This window comes from Apostichopus japonicus, chromosome 13, assembly GCF_037975245.1.
Source record: "Apostichopus japonicus isolate 1M-3 chromosome 13, ASM3797524v1, whole genome shotgun sequence".
NCBI classification, from domain to species: domain Eukaryota; kingdom Metazoa; phylum Echinodermata; class Holothuroidea; order Aspidochirotida; family Stichopodidae; genus Apostichopus; species Apostichopus japonicus.
The window spans coordinates 17,158,378-17,179,672 of NC_092573.1; the positions used below are offsets into that span (position 1 = coordinate 17,158,378).

The 21,295-nt window shown below is 37.4% G+C and overlaps 1 protein-coding gene and 1 long non-coding RNA gene across 3 annotated transcripts in view; one reads left to right on the forward strand and one right to left on the reverse strand.

Moving 5' to 3' along the window:
* LOC139979217 (uncharacterized) overlaps window positions 1-7,083 on the forward strand; it is a 56,858-nt gene extending 49,775 nt beyond the window's left edge. For both annotated transcript variants that reach the window (XR_011797127.1, XR_011797128.1), the window contains exons 2-3: window positions 4,005-6,254; window positions 6,414-7,083. This is a non-coding gene — a long non-coding RNA (uncharacterized lncRNA). The remainder of the gene's footprint in view (window positions 1-4,004; window positions 6,255-6,413) is intronic.
* LOC139979197 (uncharacterized) overlaps window positions 1-21,295 on the reverse strand; it is a 75,456-nt gene that overhangs the window by 37,043 nt on the left and 17,118 nt on the right. The gene's annotated exons all lie outside the window — the stretch shown is intronic.

Consider the following 21,295-nt stretch of genomic DNA (forward strand, 5'->3'; position numbering starts at 1 on the left):
TTATATTCACTCATATTAGGAGTGAGGGTTAACTCCAATAGAGTTAAATTTCACTCTTAATTTGAAGTGCGCCGAGCGATCACTCCAATGGAATGAAATCCACTCATTTGTTTTTAGAGTGTTGCTAGATGTATGAAGAAGAAATTTACATACCAATACATGTTATCGGTCATCGATTGGCACAAAAACCCAGATTCTGATGACAGCTGCCTCAAGAAATCCAATAAATGGCCTAATTAGCACCGAGCCAGCAATGTGGACCATTACCGAAACATCGATAGACTTCCATCCCCTTCCTCTAATGCTATTTAAGTCCACATGTGGGCATATCCTGCAAACCTACTACCGGTAGCCCACAGGGGTTTGAGTTGGGAGAAAGGCCTTGACACCTTGAAACGACAAATGATGCCAACTTCCCTCAAGTTAAAAGTCTGGCTGAGTTGGCAAGGCCAGTCAGCATTAAAGAGAAAAAACTCTTTTTGCATTTCTGTCACCAAAGTTGCACATCTTTTTGGTTGCTATTTTGCCTCACAGGTGCCATCTCCTGCGATCTGGGGGGTGCTGAAATCTCAAATTTTCTCTGTACGCTCCGCGCCAACCAAGGTGGCGCTCCGCTTAGATAGTAACCTCCAGCCCCCCCACAAGAAAGAACAGACCCCCATGGCCCCCCCACTCAAAAAATCCTAGCTACGCCACTGATAAGCAAGCATCGGTTATTACATCGCATACCATCGTGTATCGTACGGTCCGTGGAAATTGCGCAGTATACCGCGGGATGCTAATGTAAACAACGAAATGTCTTATGTAGATGGAGAAAATGCATGGAGGTCCAATTATGTCAAATTCTCTTTTACATTAGTAATAGCGAATTAGTCGACCAAGCTTAGAACTTGATTTTAATTATCAAGGAGATATTTTTTTCATTTCCTTTAGCTATACATCATTGCAATTTATTTTTCTTTCAGCAGGAACCCCCCCCCGCCCTCCTACGTCTATGTGTGTAGTGTTCAGTTTACCTGGTATTATTTCATTTCCTTCAACCAAGTTTTATAATAGCCGTTATAAAAGTGTTTAATATTTGTACACCAATAAATTAACTGTGTCTGAATTGTTGAAAATTTCCTTACCAACATTCTTCATCATACTTCCCTCTACTCGTGTAATTTTGACCGGTCTGTTAGGAGTTGAAGGAGGTATTTCTATACATAGGCGTAGCAGGCGGGGGGGGTGGGCTGGGGGGGGCGGGCTGGGGGGGGGCTGCAGCGCCCCAACCCAAATTTTTGGTGAAAATTCGGACAAATATGCTGAGAATTTTTCGGGCACCTACTGAAAGAAGAATAATTTGCAATGTGTTTTTCAATGGTTAAACTGATATTATTACTATCGTTATTATTGTAACAACTTCCCCAACAATTATAACCAATATGGAAGGGTAATAACACAGAAAATATAACCAAAATTTTTTGCGCACTCAGCGCGCGTTCATCATCTTATTGGTTATCTTATCTGTTATCGGCATGCGATGTAATGACGGAACAATGCCTATATGATAGCACATTAAGATGCTGAACGCGCGCGTAGCGCCCTAAAAATTTTGGTTATACTTTTCGGGCTAGTCGTTACAGCCCCCCCCCAAATCACATGAGGCTCCTACGCCTATGTTTCTATATTGGTTGTCCATAGATGACATTTTTTGCAACATTATGGGTATGTTTTGAAGTGAATTTTCAAATTCTGAACAAATAATGGGCTGAAAACTGTCGGATATTGTGGGCCGCGACGTAGAATCACCTACAAAAGCAATGATCCACAGGACATGCGATGAGGTTGAATATGATTTGTGACTGAAAAAAATCTTCAAAAGCTTATGGATGGAAAAAAAAAACTATTGGGATACACTTGGTTCTCAGGCAAAAGTGTACATCTGGTTGGTCATTTTCAAGCACGAGAAGTGCCATTTCCGGTGATCTGGGGGGGGGGGTATAAAAACCAGAATTTTTCTGTACGCTGCGCACCAACCGATGGTGGCGCTCCGCTTAGATAGTAATTCGCGCCCCCCGGGTTAGAAAATCCTGGATATGCCCCTGCAAAATACGAAAATATGACATCCTACCTATTAAGCACTGTGCTAAGCTAATGGCCTAACCACCTCGACGTGTATGTCACCTGTTAAATGCTTGAAATGGGCTAAGAATAGTTACTCAAAATATCCATCTCAAAAAATATCTCAGACAATTAAAGCATCCATCTTTAATCTTCACCAAAGTGTAATTTTATTTACATATTTCTTACATTCCCACATTATTTGTACTTATTTTTAGTATTATTCCGTTTATGAACAAATAGAATTGTTACGAACTTAAGTTAAACATCCTTATTCGTTACCTACTTTATTCCATTCAAGTTCAATTAGAAAATATAAGCTTAGGCCAATCAAACTGAACAGCAAATGGTACCATCGTAACTTGTTTATAATTATTGTAGAATGTTACCAGATTGATATAAAGAAATCATAACAACTAGAAACTACTCCAATGTTGTTTTTTTTTCACATGAAAATATTGCATTCACTTGTGGCATAATTGATTTGACCAAAATATTAGACTGTATTCCGAGACCTGTTTACAATGTAACAACCTAGTGTTGGGCTTAATGCGACAGCTATGGATTAGAGGCATATCAGCATTTCTGCCAAAATTAAATTATTTTTGAGGGCATTGCGGCAAACATGGAAAGGTTAAAAAAAAATGGAGAATAAGAGGGTCGACGGTAAAAGGGAGGTGATGGGCAGGGAAGTATGGCCCTTTGCAAGTTGTGAGAAAAAGAAACATGAAATTAAAAATAAGGGCATCAAATACTGCTCTACGGAGCATTTGATGCCTAAACATAACCAATACTCAGCTAGTTAACATATATGCCTTATATATTCAGCACATACGTTAATTAGCGAAATTTGTATTAATTGTTACCATGCTTACTGTGCCAAGAAATATGAAGTCACTAACCACGAGGGAAGCAAAATCGGCGACCCTGGCAAGCCTAATTTGATTATCACATTGTGGAAGAATGAGTCTAGAGGGTGTCTTTACTTTTATGTTTCATAGTAAAAGAACAAACTTAATACATCAGTTGATATTTTCACCTTCCATTTGTTTTTGAATAATGATATTTTCACCTTCCAAATGTTTTTGAATAATAGGTATGACACAACTGGTATTCCACGTTATTTTTACCGATTCCGATTATGTTCCGATTCTGATTCAGTTGATCGTTTGAACACTAATGTGGAGGTCGTGAATAACAATACAGCAACAGAGCAGATGACACTATTAAAGTAATAAGATTCCTATGTAATTGTATAATGGCTTCCTAAGAATTACCTTTGAAACTGCAGTCCACTTCCACATTGTTAACGACTTTGGTTATGGCAAAGCAAGGCAGTGTCCAGTTAAGAGGAGACCTCAACTGCAATAGCAATTGTCACTTGATAATTTATTATAAAATGACAATATGTGATAAAGGAGTGGGGTGGGAATTGGGGACAGCATAATAAACACTTAAATTGGTATCACTGTTCCTGTGGCTATGTAAAGGTCTCTTGGAATTTCTTTATATTCTTGCAAGGAAAAAGTTAATAAGTAAAATGTTTTGTGCAATATACAGGCCGGTAAAGAAAGTAGATATGCATTGAGATGGTTTTAAGTAAATCACTATTTCCAGGTGGGGTTCCTCTTAAAGGTATGCTGTAATGGCCCCAAATATGCTAGATAATCTAATATGGTCACCTTTGGTCAAAATTTTTGAGTAAGAGCATAAACTTCTAGAAATAATTAAAATCCATTGAATTCAATACTCATGGTTTCGTGGCCAATGACTTTGTGTAATACGCTGTAGGACACCTTGAAACAGGAGTCACAACAAAGCAATAGCATGAGAAATGATCTCAGAGCATGTGAATGACTTGTGAATGTTCATATGGCTACCCTATTTTAATTAAATTTCAGGAATATCCAAACCCGTATGGCTGTTCATGATGAAAATGCTGATTACCCACGAGAAAACCAAACTGGTTGTTTCAGACGAATGGACCTAATAACAGTGTTCCAGACAGCAACATCTGTGCCTGAGGGGTAAGCAATCGGAAGGATGCAGGGGGGGCAGGTATACTCTTATTGTAAATTGTTATCACCCACAGTGGTTTCATGGGTATTGCACATTCTATAATTAACGTATCAATTTCTGAAATGAATTCTGTTGAAAGAAAGACCAAGGTGAAAAGACGTTTGCAATTTATAGCATCAAAAGTCAAATAGATTTGGTGAAATCCAGGTCATATGCAATAGTGTGATGACTGGTTTATTTTTAAGTTGGCATGATAAGCAACTGGTAGCATGTACAATAGTGTCATGGTATTACTTACCTTCAGTGGCTCCATGTGTAATTTGACTGATGAAGAATGCTGGCTGCTTGGTTATTACAATTACTTACAATGTTATCATATGCTTCGTACATTAGAAAGAACTGTACATCTTAAAAAGTATGAGCTTATGACCCCCCCCACCTCCCCCACCCCTGCCAATAAAAACCTTCCTGAGTGAGAGATTTTAAGAATAGCTTTAAACAATTCAGGTTAGTTTTCCATTAGGGTAGAGTAACACTATGAAAACAGTTTCAGTTATTGTCAATATGATCACTAGTAGACGTGAAATATAGCACTTTCAGCACTGTGAAAAAAAGGAGTGAGATATTACCAAATGTTTCATTTAAGCATTTGTACAGTTTTTAGAACTTGATTAGTTTAGTATTCTATTTTTTCATGAGTTGCACCTTAAAGCCGTATGATCATGGATTAACAATGAGGACATCCAGGATAAGTTTAATATAATCCCATCTTGCTTCCATAGATATTATTTCACATAGTCCTACCCACAGCAAGAACACCAATGAATGAAATTCTCAACCTTAAGCCTTTTGCCTACAGTAACTGCTGGGAGATTTGTTTACAACCATTCAATAATCCTTAAAGAGGTTATGAAATGAAAAATTTTCATGTCTTGGAATGGTTTATCTACATTACTACAACACCACCCATGCACAACTTTCCGTAAATACGGCTTCAAACGCCAGAAATTCGCTGTCAAAGTATTCCCTAGAGACCTCTCGAGCTGCCACTTGTAAAAAAAAGCTGCCCACCGCAGTTCATCTGACGTCATCAAAGGAACCATTTCAGCTAAAGCCGACTCCCCGCTGTTTACCGATACGGCGTTATACAGTTTACAACATGTAACTACAACACTCTTCTCATCAATTGTCTTCTCCCGAATCTTCGATTCCAAGGAAATAGGACTTCACCTCTCAGGACATTCGTAAGCTTTGACTAAAATTATTTTCTTGAGGAAGAAGAGGAGGAAATAGTTTTGAGGGTGTTGAAGATAATATCGGTGTATTTCCCTATCAATTGAGCCCCTTGCAGAGGAATTGTAAAACGATCCCGATGGCCGAGACGCGTCGCTGCCATGTGAAGTCCCAGAGCAGAACGGTTGGACGACTCTGAACCGAAACTGGTCGGTTGAGCATTAACAAAACCACCGTTATTAAGACCTTCATATGATTTAAATTATCTTGCCTGTCGATGATCCTGCTACTTAACTTCGTAGCGAAGCTTCTAGAATTTTGTGTATTACAGTGCAAGGAAAATGTGACATTCTGTTACAGTTCAAACCTATAGTAGAACTGGTAACATGGCCCTAGACCTAACTAATAGACGTTGTATAACAGGCTAGCCCGTGTAATTGTATCATCCAACTGTTACGTAAAATCACAACACAAAGCCAGTTTTACCACAAAAGAAAACTTGCAGATCTAGAATTGATTGTTCTAAAACCCGCTTTAAGTTTTGTGCAAAATATTAGGTAACCAACAAAAAATCATCATTTGCTGTATCAAGGAGGCCTATGCTATGGTCATAACGGAAGCAGGACACTTCGCCCAACAACCATTTCGCCCAACTGCCATTTCGCCCAACTGCCATTTCGCCCAACCTTACCATTTCGCCCAACCAGCCTGGTCATTTTGCCCAACCAGCCTGGTCATTTCGCCCAACCAGCCTGGTCATTTCGCCCAACCAGCCTGGTCATTTCGCCCAACCAGTCTGGTCATTTCGCCCAACCTTGATTAAATATGATATTTCAAAAGGAAACGTTCGGGAATTGTTAACGTTACAGGATACGAACCGAATATTAAGGAAACTTGAGGTTGATCAGTGTGTTAGGGGTTAGGTATGATAGTAAACGTTCGAATATTAAGGAATATTAAGGAAACTTGAAGTCCTTTACTTTGTATAACTTTAGTAAAGGAAACGTTCGGGAATTTTAACGTTACAGGATACGAACCGAATATTAAGGAATCTTGAGGATGGATCAGTGTTTTAGGGGTTAGGTTTGATAGGTTTGATATAGTAAACGTTCGGGAATTGTTAACGTTACGGGATACGAACCGAGTATTAAGGAAACTTGAAGTCGTGGTTAAATTGATTACATATGTGATTACATATGTGGTTACATTGATAAAGTGGTTACATTGATTAAATATAGTAATTCAATATTACGAACAGGTTTTATATATTTTTTTTCAATTTAATAAGGAAACGTTCGGGAATTGTTAGTCAGTAGGATGGATCAGTGTTTTAGGGGTTAGGTTTGATAGGTTTTTATGAAGACCGATTCCCCTGTGCTTGTATAATAATATAACTTCCATTGTATGCGTAAACACCTAAAGTAGTGTAATCCTCCCATTATACCCGAAATAACTGCTCAGACTCCGATCGATATCGAGCGGACCTCACTTTTTTATTTACCTATTACGAAGTAACCTAACCCAAAATAAATCAAATTGAACTAGTGGAATAGAAAAAGTAATATTATTCTGACTGAATATTAGTAAAAATAAGGTTGGGCGAAATGACCAACACGGTTGGGCGAAATGACCATGCTGGTTGGGCGAAATGACTATGATGGTTGGGCGAAATGACCATGCTGGTTGGGCGAAATGACCATGCTGGTTGGGCGAAATGACCAGGCTGGTTGGGCGAAATGACCAGGCTGGTTGGATGAAACGGCAGTTGGGCGAAATGGTTGTTGGGCAAAGTGACTAGAAAGCGTCATAACAAGTAATTTGGCAACAGTATAGGCCTACAGGCACTCATAACGTTGTGTATGTGTAGTGTTTTGAGCGAGTCGTGTTCAAATTCTTCGATTTCTGTCATCTTTTGGAAAAGCTTGCAGTAGAAATCCGTCTTTACTTGTGGTGGAGCAACCTGATACCACATATCGGCTCGGCATATTTAACAGTAACGAGATAAATTTACGTAAAAACAAAACTCCAAACACCAAATCTCAATTACTACGGAGCGCTGCAACAGTGCAATGTTGTGTGTTCTCAGACGTTTAAGAATGTAAACATAGCGTCTTGGAAGTGAGCTGAGTTCCTCGACTGAAGTCACGCCGCATTACCGTAAATACAACAATTTTTCGAAAGTTTTTATTACCCTCAAATTTTTGATCGTTTATTCCTCGAGGATGCAAGCTTTGTTTGACACAAATTGGGTATCATTGGAAATGCACGAGTATACAGAATACGATGAGAAAGAATTTTTTTCCATTTCATTACCTCTTTAAGTCCCAAACAACCTCAGGTCAATTGTCTTTCAGTAATGGAACTGACAGCATCATCACTGCATGACAGCCTTTGACAGGCAAGCATCAAAGAATAATTGGAAAGTGAACTTCAACCTCTTTAGTACGAGCTGTCATGCATACAATTATTGCCCAATGTCACTACCGTTGTGTATCTGGTATGCAATGTGAATTCCTTATGAGTAAGGTAGCACTAATTCAATCAGATGATCCGAGGCAGTTAACAATTTACAGTACCTAGTTATGTCTGCTTTCAATCTGTGAACCTTTTCTCCTATCTTTCAGTCACTATTCAAGAATGAGCAATACTTAATGGTTTGCCACCCGATTAAAAACTTCACTTGTAAATGAGACATGTAAGTAGTTATGAATGGTCAATGAGTTATTGAAATTCGCCATATTTGAGGCAACAGCCTTCTTAGTGAAAGAAATGATGAAGGGTCCACGTCATGGTCGAACATGTCTTCCAAAGGGGATATAGGCTCTAGTACATGTCAGCCAAAGTGAAAAAGAAATGTTGCTTCCATGCATCTTAATTAGCATATGAAATTGAATGCAGAAAATTATGAACAGTTGTTAATTTTCTTTTTTGTAACTTCCTGAAATCTTCGAAATATATTGTACTGCTTCCTAACTATTTGTTTATTTTACATTTTATTCATGAAGGCAACGATTCAATGCAAAGTGTATTACTTGAAATGTCTTGCCATTGGAAACTTCAAACAGTTGCCGACAACATCTGAAGTAAAGTGGTTTAGAGCATTCAGTGTTTATGAACATGGTCGAAGCATGTTGCAGCATTTGTTGAGTGAAATAGTGAACCATGATAACTTTCACACATCCATTAGGATAAGAAGAGGGGTGAGGGAGGGGGGGGGGAGGGTGGGTCGACAGTTTCAGGTACACCAATCCATGGGCAACTTAATGTATAAATGCTTTTTGATTCCTTGCCGAAGGCCGAAAGGAATCTATGCGATGGTGATGGCGTGTGTGTGTGTGTATGTATGTACTCACCTTTACATTAATTGTGGAACCAGTGACTGAAAACACATCTAGAAATGTGGGACAGCAATAGCAATTGTGGGACCACTGCCTGGTCCCACAATTTACAACCTATAGAACCCTATTTTCCCATCTTCTGAGTGATCATCTTCATGAATATGCATGGTGCCAAAAATTCTGTATGTTTTCTCATTGTGTCTTTTTGTGTGGAAAAAACATAAAACACTCTAAATACACACTAATTTTGATGAAGGGCTATTGTGAATAGCACCTCTCAAATGGTATGGTCAGTGGTTAGGGAAAACACACATACTGTACTTACCTCCACAATAATATTGGGACCAGTAACTTGGTACAGTACTTTATATCTCACTTTATATCTCTCACTTTTACAGTTTTTGTTTTGTTTATTTGCCAGCTGATTAACTCTCATTAGTTTTAATGATCTTCTGCCAGGCCTGTACAGGATGTTCTTACTTCATATTTCAATGAAAGCAAATGTCATGACCAACCTCAGTGGACTATTTAGTAGTCCTACTGTACGTGTCATTGTAGCTTTTGGTATACACTACTGGCTTAAGAAGTACCACACTACAGTACTTTTACTCTCAATGAACCTGCAAGCTAGAAGCTGTTATTTTTCAAGGAATGTGTCAAAACAAGTGGGTATGTAGGCTTTTTTTGTTTTCATCAGTGTAATTCCAAATTAACCATTCAGTTCTTATAACTATATTGAACTTTGATACTGGTATTAGAGTTAGAATATAACCCAGCAATTTCAACTTCAAAAAATATATATATTTACTGCATATATGTTTTGCTGTAAAACAATTTTGTCATGGAAGTAGACTCGTTTCGGCTTAAAATAAATCATGAAAGCATGCATTATTAAAGGAGATCAAAGACTAGGCTCATGAATTTCTTGATTGTGGTATTTCACGGCCACTAGGTAAATATCGATGGTCATGACCTTACTTGCATTGTTTATGTGAACACCAAACGGATTTGAATTTCAGTAGAGTAGGGGTTTCGATGGAAAAAATGTCAATATAAGAATCAATGTTAGCCATTCACACATATACTGGATATTTTGTCTTGTATCATCAAAATTTCATGAGAAAATTCACAAAAAATTACACTTCCATGTGTACCACAGAATAACAGTAAAGGACATATTGAAAATGATGATATCGAATGTTGCCCATTCAAAGAATCTTCAAGTTGAATTTTGTTTCTCATTTATGTGACAAAGTGCAATTTTGATCATTATGGAGTAAGATGCTGGGGAACTTTCAATGTCTCTTCATAATCTGCTACAGAACATGTTTGGATTTTTGTTACCTCAATGAGTGGCCCTGTCCCCATCTTTTTTTATTTTTTGGGGGGGGGCCTGGGTGGGTGGTGAAGCCTGGGTGGGTGGGGGAGGCAGGGATCAACTTACTATTGAATCCATTTGTCCTATATAAATGTAACCCTTTCAGAAATCAATTTCAATGATCTATGAATGAACAGATTGGAATTAAAGCAAGAACTCCCCAAGTTCTTTCTTCAGCAGTATATATATATATAGGGCACGGAAAAGTTGCCACTCATGACTTTGACTTTGGTAGCCGGGCAGATTTCCCCTCTGTCCAAGCTTAGTACGCGACTGCTTTTAACTCTTCCAAAACGCTGTAAAGTTTTCAGTTCTTTTGAATGTCAAAAGTCTAAAATGGTTTCAAAGGCAGAGCACTCCTACCCCAAATATAAGATCCGTAAATATACTGTACACCCTTAGTTTCAGTGGTGAATACAGCTTTTAGTAAAAGGAGGGTTCTCAGTGACTTTTAAAGAGGAGACCATCAGGAGACTGTCTGTTTTGTTAACTCTTGCTTTGCGCATGGTGGTCTTGGATCCAGGGGCCTGCACAGTTTCCCTGTAATAGAAGCTATATGGTTTAGTACAGATATTAGCACCATCCGTATATGACTCACCGCTATATATTCCCCTTTGATACCATGATGATCATGTAGTTAATCTATACAACCATCATGTTAAATTACCTAATGATCATATAATTGACCTCTTTATTCTATTTTCTTTCCCCTTCCCCCATTCTTTTCTTTTCCTCCTTTCCCATTTGTTTGCCTTCCCCATTTTGCTTCTTCCTTTTTTCTTTTTCCCTTTTTTAAGGGGGAGGGGGTGGGGGACTCTCCAGACGCCCCTCCCACCTGGATATGCACCCAATATATACAGAAATGAAAATGTATCTTCTTATTTATTATTAGTGGGGTACAGAGGTGATAAAGCATTTCGAGCGTCAACTCTTGTCAAAGTGCAAAACAACTATAATTCCACCAAACAACTACAGTACCTGTAGTAAACTCAATGGCATGTCTTTGCTTAGGGGCAAGTTCAAAGCATTACAGTGCGACAATCAGAAGGCTTGTTCAATATTCATATGGTTCTTTCACAAAGACTTATTTATTTATCAGCAATAAAATAGTACAAAATAATTAGTTCTTGATAAACAGGTATAAAAATTAACTATGAATCATTGATCCATCTATCATATTTATGAAATATGATTAATAAATCATCCTTGTTACAGTGTGATGTCAAATGGACGAGTTTTTTGCGCAAACATGTATACCCAAAACTCTGTGAAGTTTAAACAGCTACCATATTGGAAACTCTTTTGTTGCTTTCTGCAATGTCTTATATGACACCTAATTTGTGAAAATTGTTTGGCAATTAATTTAAATATGCAATAAAATCTTACTCAATGTAACGTTACAGCGTGACCGTTACAGCGTGACAATTGAAATGTCAATGCAAAGTCGATGTATAGCGGCACACTGTCATGTTTCAATGGTGCTTTGAAGGTACTTACAGTAGATCGTTATTCGTAGATCGTCTTTGATCTTAGATGTGGAAATTTGTTAAAACTACATTAATCATGAAATGAAAATTCAAATTAGCATAGCGTTACAGCGTGACACACAACAGGCAATTACAAAATTACGAATATTTTATAATGTGAATATAACATAAAAATGACTTGATTAAAAGATAACTTGACAATTTATGTTCCATAAACATATATCACATAGCATATCCGGAAATGTAGGTATATACAGTATCTGAGTTGAATGAAGAAGTTGGAATGGTGCCACCAGCTTTCAAAAAGGGTGTCAACTATAATTAATATGTGTTATATTTTCCCTGTCTCTATTGTTTCTCATTAGTCATTTAAGAAGGTAAGCTGATATCTCACATTTGAAAGCTAAATCACTTTAAAGGCAACCTCATTTTAAGTGGTTGGTTCCAGAGGGGGGGGGGGGTGGTTCAATTATGTCTGGAAATAGGACACTACATTGCAAAAGTTTGTGTGTATATCAGCTGTAACGTCATGCTGTAGCAAAATTGTTACAGCGTACGTGACAGACTTTAATGAGTCATTAATGATGCAAGTCAGATGAACTTAAAAATGTGCTTGTATTTAATGGTTATCGATGTCCAGGTTTGGAAACAAACTTCATTGCAAATTATTGTCTTGCAAAGGAATAATTAAAAAAAACATCACAATTTACCCTTACAGCATGACATTTTTTTTCCAAAATCTAATTACTGTAGGTCATTGAACAGTAATGAAATATATATGTTACAGAAATGTTAAGCCCATGGTTTGGATCTCTAGAGTTCAAACATCATGCATCAATTCAGGTTTATCATTTTTATCATGTATATGAATGTATTAGTATCAACTTGACAACCATTATTTTTATTAATGTTGCAATTTAAATTATGCTTAAATTATGCTTATGGAAATTTTGATTCTTAGCTTTAATTTGATACCAAATTTGTTACGTTTAAACCTATTTGAAGTTTTGGGAGTCATGTCCTGTTTTGCTTGGAACTGCCCATAGACTTGTTGTGGCTGACAAAATTCCTTAGTTATATATGCTAATAACATGAAATTGCACTTAATTAAGTCCATTCAACTCCCAAATTTCAAGTTAAGTACAGTATTGCTCGCTTCAAGCTAACTCCAAAGAGCTAGAATCGTCTTGTAGTACCTCCTACTCAACATACCTCCTTAAGAGAGGTATTGTAAATTTCATTTAAATGCACAGGCCAAAATTATGTCTAATTGTAATTATGATGCAAGAATTTTCAGTTGGCAGCAATTAAAGTGCTTTCATTTATTCATTCACACCATGATGTAGTAGCTGAAGTTTGGTTCAATTGTGCGGCTTATATGTGTGTTTGGGGGGAGGGGGGCATTTATGAAATGAGATTTTGAAAGCTTTTTGATGGCCACTTGAGGTCAACAGAGGCTGTTCTGAAAATTCAGTAAATGCTCTCTCAAACTGGAAGTATGGTCAATTTTGTGAATTGTGATAGTGACAAGTAGAGACTGCTCATGGATATGGTATAGAAGAGCACCATGTTTTGCTTTAGTTTCATCCCACATGTTGTCACAGCTTGTATTAGACTATTCGATTGGAATAAAAGAAGTTAACCCTTATTTGAAAGGAAGAGAATGCCGTACAAGCACAGATCATTTCTAACTTGATGTCCCAAACTTAAGTAATTGGAATGAAACTGATATTATTATTTCTATCAATAAGAATTTTCGATTGAAATTTAAAAACCAAGGAATTTGTAACTATAGCTTTCTCCTCACTGCGATTTCACGTCAAAAGATTTGATTAAGACACCTGTTCACATTTCTGTTTCTAATATGCAAAACCAAAACTAAGAACCTTTGAAGTGTACATAGACTATATAATGCAAGCTGTTGTGATACAAATTAAGACAAATTTGAGAACCAAAAAAAAAAGACTTCACTATACAGTGTTTACTGTACCTGCTGTACACATGCAGTCACATGCTTCATACAACTGCCATATTTTCATGAATATCACAGTATGCCTGCAGTTAATTGTGTAAAATTACCTGTATAAAGACATTTTTACCAATGTTAAGTAGCTCCATATACTGCATACATGATACAACTAAATATAGTGGGCCTTAGATATTGCATGTACAGTAGTAGGCATATACTGTATATACTGGAATCCTCTTACTGCAGAAAAAAAGCCAATGTGAACCCCAAAGGTCAAATTGTCTGCCCTTCTTGGTAACTGTTTCTCTATATTTGCATACCTTTAAGGTCACATTTTCTTGACTTTAGTGGTAATGGGTCCTGTGGGAGAATCAAAAGTCACTGAGAGATTGTAGTTTACAGTTTACAGATTACAGTATGTGTATGGTGAGTAAGGAAGTGTAAAATATAACAATAAACTTAATTTTATTTACCCATGTTTTTTTTTAGGGTTTTGTAGTTCCCATGTTTTCTGAATAGTTTTTCATTACAGTGTCTGTGGAGTATGCATACTGTACATGTGTTCATTAACTAGAATAACTGAATCATAGAGTCTGAGATTAGTAACTGTGGAAACAGTTTAGAAGAAGCTTCTAATTTGCAGGCCATTAGATTAATTTGAAAACAGTTTCAACTCTCTTTGGATAAAGACTGTTGGAGAACAATTGAAGGTAGTAGCTAAGTAATCTTGACTAATTATAATTAGTTGGCAAATGGACTGCATGCAGACTATTGATTCTGATATATATTTTCTCCAGTCACTTTCGCACTTGTTGGTACACATTTAAAGTTGAGAAAGAAATTACTTACCTAGAAATGTTCTCATATAAGAATTTCCACTGATTTCACTCTCTTGCCATACTAATCTATAATATAATGTTCAGTATTCAAGAAGTGTGTTAATTATAGATGTATTGCCACTTCACATCATTGGGCTGAATTTCAGTACATTTTTTTTTTCCAGCATACTACAAAAATAACAGATCATCAATGTTGTTTCCTGTACCATCTAGGTTTTACAGTATGCCTTTGAATTATTTTAGTGGAAGGGAAAAAAGTATGAAGGTAAACTTCCTCTGAAGTTTTTGGCAGTCCTTGCATGCAGTGTAATGCCATGGTTTACTTCCACCAGAGAGTTAGAGGGGGGGGGGGGGTGGGTGGCACGGGGTACACTAAACTGTACCATGCCCTATATTGTTCATGCCTGTTTGGTCTCACAGTTTAAAGATCACACAAGCATGTTGGCTATATATTATTATTGAAAACTATGGTTTCCAGTCAATATAGGAGTTTTCCAGTCCTACAGTATCGTAAAAGGTTAGGATAAATTTACTGTTGTATAGTGCTTATTATACTGTTATACAGTAGCCAGAAAGGGGAGAAGCATGAGGGAAAGACATTTTCAGTGCTCAAGGACATATATTGTAAACCCTTGTTAAGGAATACTACTTGAGAAAAATGTAAAGCTTTTTTGCATTTTTTTTAAAAGGGTAAGTGCAAGCCCAGGAATTATTCTTTTGACTATATGTAGGTTGGTCCAACATTTTCTGTGCTCGTTCGAGCCTACTGTTAATTTTAGTGGAAACTGACAAATTTGTTGCTTCTGCCTAGTATATAAAGCTGCCACCCTTAATGAGGGCTACTAATTGAGTATAGCCAAAAAGTACATGAAATTGGGGGTGGGGGGCACATGGGGGAACCAAATTTTCTGTGTTCAAGGGCATATCCTAAACCCCTGTTTAGGACTCCTAGTTGAGTAAAACTTAGCTCTTTTTTTGGCAATTTGTTTTAAAAGGGTATATTCAACATGAAGTGCAAGACCAGGAATTATCCTTAAATGATCTAAATAGGTCGGCAGGTTGGTCCCACATTTTCTGCGCTTATTAGATCGTACTGTAAATTTGTGTGGAAACTGACATTGTTGCTTCTGCCCAGTATATAAAGCTGCCACCCTTTATAAGGTCTACCAATTGAGTAGCCAAAAAGTACATGAAAGCGAAGGGGGGGGGGGGGGGAGAAGGGGCACATGGGGGAACCAAAATTTCTGTGTTCAACACAAGGGCATATCCTAAACCCCTGTGGAGGGCGTTGTGGTCAAGTGGGCAGTGAATTACGTTCTAAGGTTCGAGCCCTGGCCAGATCATTATGTTGTGTCCTTGGGCAAGGCGCTTTATCTCCATTGCCTCTCTTCACACAGATGTATAAATGGGGACTTGCGAGGTAACTTGTAAATATAGTTGTTTACGCCCGTTGTGGCTGCACCCTAAGGGAAGTCCTCCGGGGGACACATGGTTGTGGTGCACTGTGGTGCCCCAGGAGAGATAGATTGAATTGTACACACTTTGGTGTGTAAGTGTGACAAGTTACCAATGACCAGGGTTAAGTTGTAAAGTCGTGTGAGAAGGCCTTGGCCCTGAACAAGTCTGTAAACCTGAAAATTAAAATTAAAAACTTAGCTTTTTATTGGCAATTTGTTTTTAATGGGTATATTCAACATGAAGACAAGACCAGGAATTATCCTTAAATGAACTAAATAGGTTGGCAGGTTGGTCCCACATTTTCTGCGCTTATTAGATCGTACTGTAATATGTGTGTGGAAACTGACATTGTTGCTTCTGCCGAGTATATAAAGCTGCCACCCATGAGAAGGACTACTAATTGAGTAGCCAAAAAGTGCATAAAAGTGAGGGGTGGAGGAGCACACAGTTGCTTCTGCCCAGTATGAAATATATACATAACAAGCTGTCATCCCTGTTGAGGACTACTAATAACAAGAAATTTAGCGTTATTTCTTAAACAATTCTGTCGGGATATTAAAGAGGAAGTGCTAGCCCAGGAATTATCTTTAACTATATATACAGCAGGTTATTTGACAAGTTGCTCCCACATTTTCTGTGCTCATAAGGACCTACTGTAAATGTTAGTGGGAACAGACATAATAGTTGCTTTCTGCCCATTATGTAGGACATATCAAGCTGCCACTCCTGTTAAGGACTTCTAATTGAGTAAAGCTAAGCCGCTTTTTGTAAAACAATTTTGTGGGAATATAAAATATGAAAGGCCAGGAGTTATTCTTTGACCTTTACAGCAGTGTATTGGCAGGTTGATCCCACATTTTCTGTGCTAATTAGGGCCTACTGTAAATGTTATTGGGAACAGACATAATAGTTGCTTTCTGCCCATTATGTACATGTCAAGCTGCAACTCCTGTTAAGGACTACTTATTGAGTAAAGCTAAGCTGCTTTTTGTAAAACAATTTTGTGGGATTAATATCAATTATGAAAGGCTAGGAGTTATTCTTTGACCTTTACAGCAGGTTATTGGCAGGTTGGTCCCACATTTCCTGTGCTCATTAGGGCCTACTGTTAATGTGATTGGGAACAGACATAATAGCTGCTTTCTGCCCATTATGTAGTACATGTCAAGCTGCAACTCCTGTTAAAGACTACTAATTGAGTAAAGCTAAGCTGCTTTTTGTAAAACAATTTTGTGGGATTAATATCAAATATGAAAGGCTAGGAGTTATTCTTTGACCTTTACAGCAGGTTATTGGCAGGTTGGTCCCACATTTCCTGTGCTCATTAGGGCCTACTGTTAATGTTATCGGGAACAGACATAATAGCTGCTTTCTGCCCATTATGTAGTACATGTCAAGCTGCAACTCCTGTTAAAGACTACTAATTGAGTAAAGCTAAGCTGCTTTTTGTAAAACAATTTTGTGGGATTAATATCAAATATGAAAGGCTAGGAGTTATTCTTTGACCTTTACAGCAGGTTATTGGCAGGTTGGTCCCACATTTCCTGTGCTCATTAGGGCCTACTGTTAATGTTATTGGGAACAGACATAATAGCTGCTTTCTGCCCGTTATGTAGTACATGTCAAGCTGCAACTCCTGTTAAGGACTACTTATTGAGTAAAGCTAAGCCGCTTTTTGTAAAACAATTTTGTGGGATTAATATAAAATATGAAAGGCCAGGAGTTATTCTTTTACCTTTACAGCAGGTTATTGGCAGGTTGGTCCCACATTTTCTGTGCTCATTTGAGCCTACTGTAAATTTGAGTGAAAACTGACTATATTGTTGCTTCTTCCCAGTATGAATACAAATAAAGCTGCTATCCTTGTTGAGGACTACCAATAGAAAAAAAACTTATTATTATTTCTTAAAAAGTTCTGTGGGTATATAAAACAGGAAGTGCTAGGCCAGGAATAATCTTTTACTATATACAGTACAGCAGGTTATGCGACAGGTTGGTCCCACATTTTCTGTGCTCATTAGGGCCTGTACTGTAGATGATAGTGGGAACAGACATAACAGTTGCTTCTACCCAGTATGTAGTATATAAAGCTGCAACCCCTGTTATAACTATACTAATTGAGTAAAACTAAGCAGATTTTAATTGTAAAACAATTCGGTGGGGATATAAAACAAGAAGTGCAAGTTAGCCATGATTATCTTTAACTATATATATATATATATATATATATATATATATATATATATATATATATATATATATATACATATATATATATATATATATATATATATATATACATATATATATATATAGCTGGTTGGTCCCACAGTTATATATATATATATATATATATATATATATATATATATATAGAGAGTAAGGCAGAGTAAGGTCTAGAGTAAGGCAAAATATGTCACCACGAACAGAACTAGTATTGGTCGATACAGGTGTCAAACGCCTACAGTAGAATTACGACCTTCACCTGTTTGGAACCTCTGGACATACAATCAGTGTCCATAGCCTAGTGGTTAGGGTGTCCCCGTTGAAAACGTAATGTGAAGGAAAATCCAGAACAGTGAAAAAACTTCGAGCCTCCACCGGGATTCGAACCCGGGCCTCCCGCTTTAAATATGTATATATACATATATATATATATAGCTGGTTGGTCCCACATTTTCTGTGCTCATTTGAGCCTACTGTAGATGTTAGTGCAAACTGACAGCATTGTTGATTCTGCCCAGTATGAATACATATAAAGCTGCTATCCTTGTTGGGCACTACTAATAGAAAACAACTTTAGCAATATTTCTTAAAAAGTTCTTTTAACGAACAGCAGTTATTCTGATGAATCAATTAAACAGAGAAATACTTTGAATTAGAATACCTTGATGCCAAGTTTGTTGAGCATGAAAATGTATAAGTTCAAACTCAAATTGAATCAAAAGTGAATTACTGTGGTCAATTTGTCAAATTATATGCAGTGTAGACTGAAAGATAAGGACAACTGTGAAAAATTGAAAATGTTCTTTTCCTAACATATTTACAGTTCCTTAACTTGACACATCTGAATGGCTAAAGGAGGATAGGTAGTTATGAGAGATAAATGTGTTCCTTACTTTCTGTACAGTATTCCTCCAACTTATTGAGCTGGGACGTCAACTTAAGAAAAATTCATATACCTTTTTTTCTGCCGATTAAAGAAATTTCTGTTGGAAATTGCTATTGCTGAGGCAGTTTTTTGGGGAAAATATTCGCAGGATGAATATCTATTGCTGACTTCGGGGGAAACAGTACAAAAACTTATGTATAATTTATCTTTCAACTACCAAAGCTCCTTTAATTTCTGTCTTAGAGACAGAGACTCGGTATTTTTGTTCACTAGATGGTACGTCCCACAAAGGAGTTTTGGGATTGGTACCCAAACCTTTTGAAAGGTCTGCTTTTGGTCCCAGACATGTTGGAGCAGCATGATTTGTGGTCCCACATATTGGGTGTGATTCCACAAATTTAGTTTGAAACATGTTTTATCTGGTCCCACAAATGATGTTTCTCAGGTGTGTTTTTTGGTCCCACAATTTGGTCTGGTCCCACAAATGATGTTTCTCAGGTGTGTTTTTTTGGTCCCACAATTCGGTCTGGTCCCACAAATGATGTTTCTCAGGTGTGTTTTTTTGGTCCCACAATTTGGTCTGGTCCCACAAATGATGTTTCTCAGGTGTGTTTTTTTGGTCCCACAATTTGGTCTGGTCCCACAAATGTTTCTCAGGTGTGTTTTTTTGGTCCCACAATTTGGTCTGGTCCCACAAATGATGTTTCTCAGGTGTGTTTTTTTGGTCCCACAATTTGGTCTGGTCCCACAAATGATGTTTCTTAGGTGTGTTTTTGTGGTCCCACATATTTGGACTGGTCCCACAAAGGTGTGTTTTTAAGGTCCCACACATAAGGTGTACATTCTGGTCCCACAAATCAGGTCCAACAATTGTTGATGCAAAACGTACCAAGTTACTGGTCCCAATATTATTGTGGAGGTGAGTAAATGTGTGTGTGTGTATGTGACGCTTTGCTTGTAACACGGTATCTCAAGAAGTTAAAGTTGGATGAACTTCAAACTTGGTATGTGGGTAGCCCTTAGTAAGTAGATGATCCCTATTGTTTTTCATGGAGGTCAAAGGTCATTTGAGGTCAACAGAGGTCAAAGTCTGAAAACCATGTAAACACGATATCTCAAGGAGTAAAAGTTTTTGGAATTTCAAACTTAGTATGTGAGTAGCCCTTAGTGAGTAGATGGTCTCTATCTTTTTTTCATGGAGGTCAAAGGTCAATTGGGGTCACCAGATGTCAAAGGCTGAAAACAATAACTCCCCTTGACAGGGTCTGACATGTTTTTTTTATAAATATGCTCATTTTAGGAGATACAAGGCAAAGAAAAAGTGTTTGTCAATATTTTAATATATGATAGAGCTCTGTGTGCTCTATAGACGAAACCAACTCCCACTTCGATCGGACACCTGGTTCTTAAGTTATGAGGTGCCAACTGTTGGATTTGATACCTTTTTAGCAATAACATTGTGTATGTACATTGGAGTGCATAACAATTTTAGGATCGAGTGCACTTCATCAAGGGGAACATTTTTCATAAAAACGTATCGCCATCCAAGGCTATTCAAGGTTGCTTATGAGCAAAAAAATGTCCACTAACGTTAATTTTTGCAACAACTTCCAGTGACGAAGTCTGACATGGCTGATATATTGGGACATATTGTGAATGAAGTAGGTGCACGTTTTACTAAATAACCGTTATGTAATCCAAGGTCACCAAAGGTCAATTATGGCTCTTGGGGGCAATAACTTGTGAAACTGCAACTGATGGGGTCCGACATGGTTTTTCATGTTTTCCATGAAGGTCAAAGGTCACCACAGGTCAAAGTCTGAAAACCGTGTAAACACGATATCTCAAGAAGTAAAAGTTGCTTAAACTTTGTATATTGGTAGCCTTTGGTGTGCTGATGATCCCTAGTGTTTTTCATGGAGGCTAATGGTTATTTGAGGTCACCAGAGGTCAAAGGCTGTAAACCTTGTGAATACAATATCTCAAGAAGAAAAGTTTCATGAACTTTAACTTGGTATGTTGGTAGCCTTTGATGAGCAGATAATCCCTATTGTTTTAAATGGAGGTCAAAGGTCATTCAAGGTCAATTGTTGGTTATAGTCAGAATAAGTAGAATTATACAGAAGTGAAGTTTGTTCGACCCTCTTTGCATAGATATGCATTACTCAATTCTGCAAGACTTGCCATTTCTGCTCAGCATTTCAGATCGTTAGAAAATCTTCTACCTAAAGTTTATTATCATATGGGCAAGGAATCACTAAGTCTTTTGACTTTCTGGTTCTATTATTATTATGATTATTCATCGTCATCATTCTTATTGCAATTATTATTATGATTGTTGTCGTAACTATTATGATGC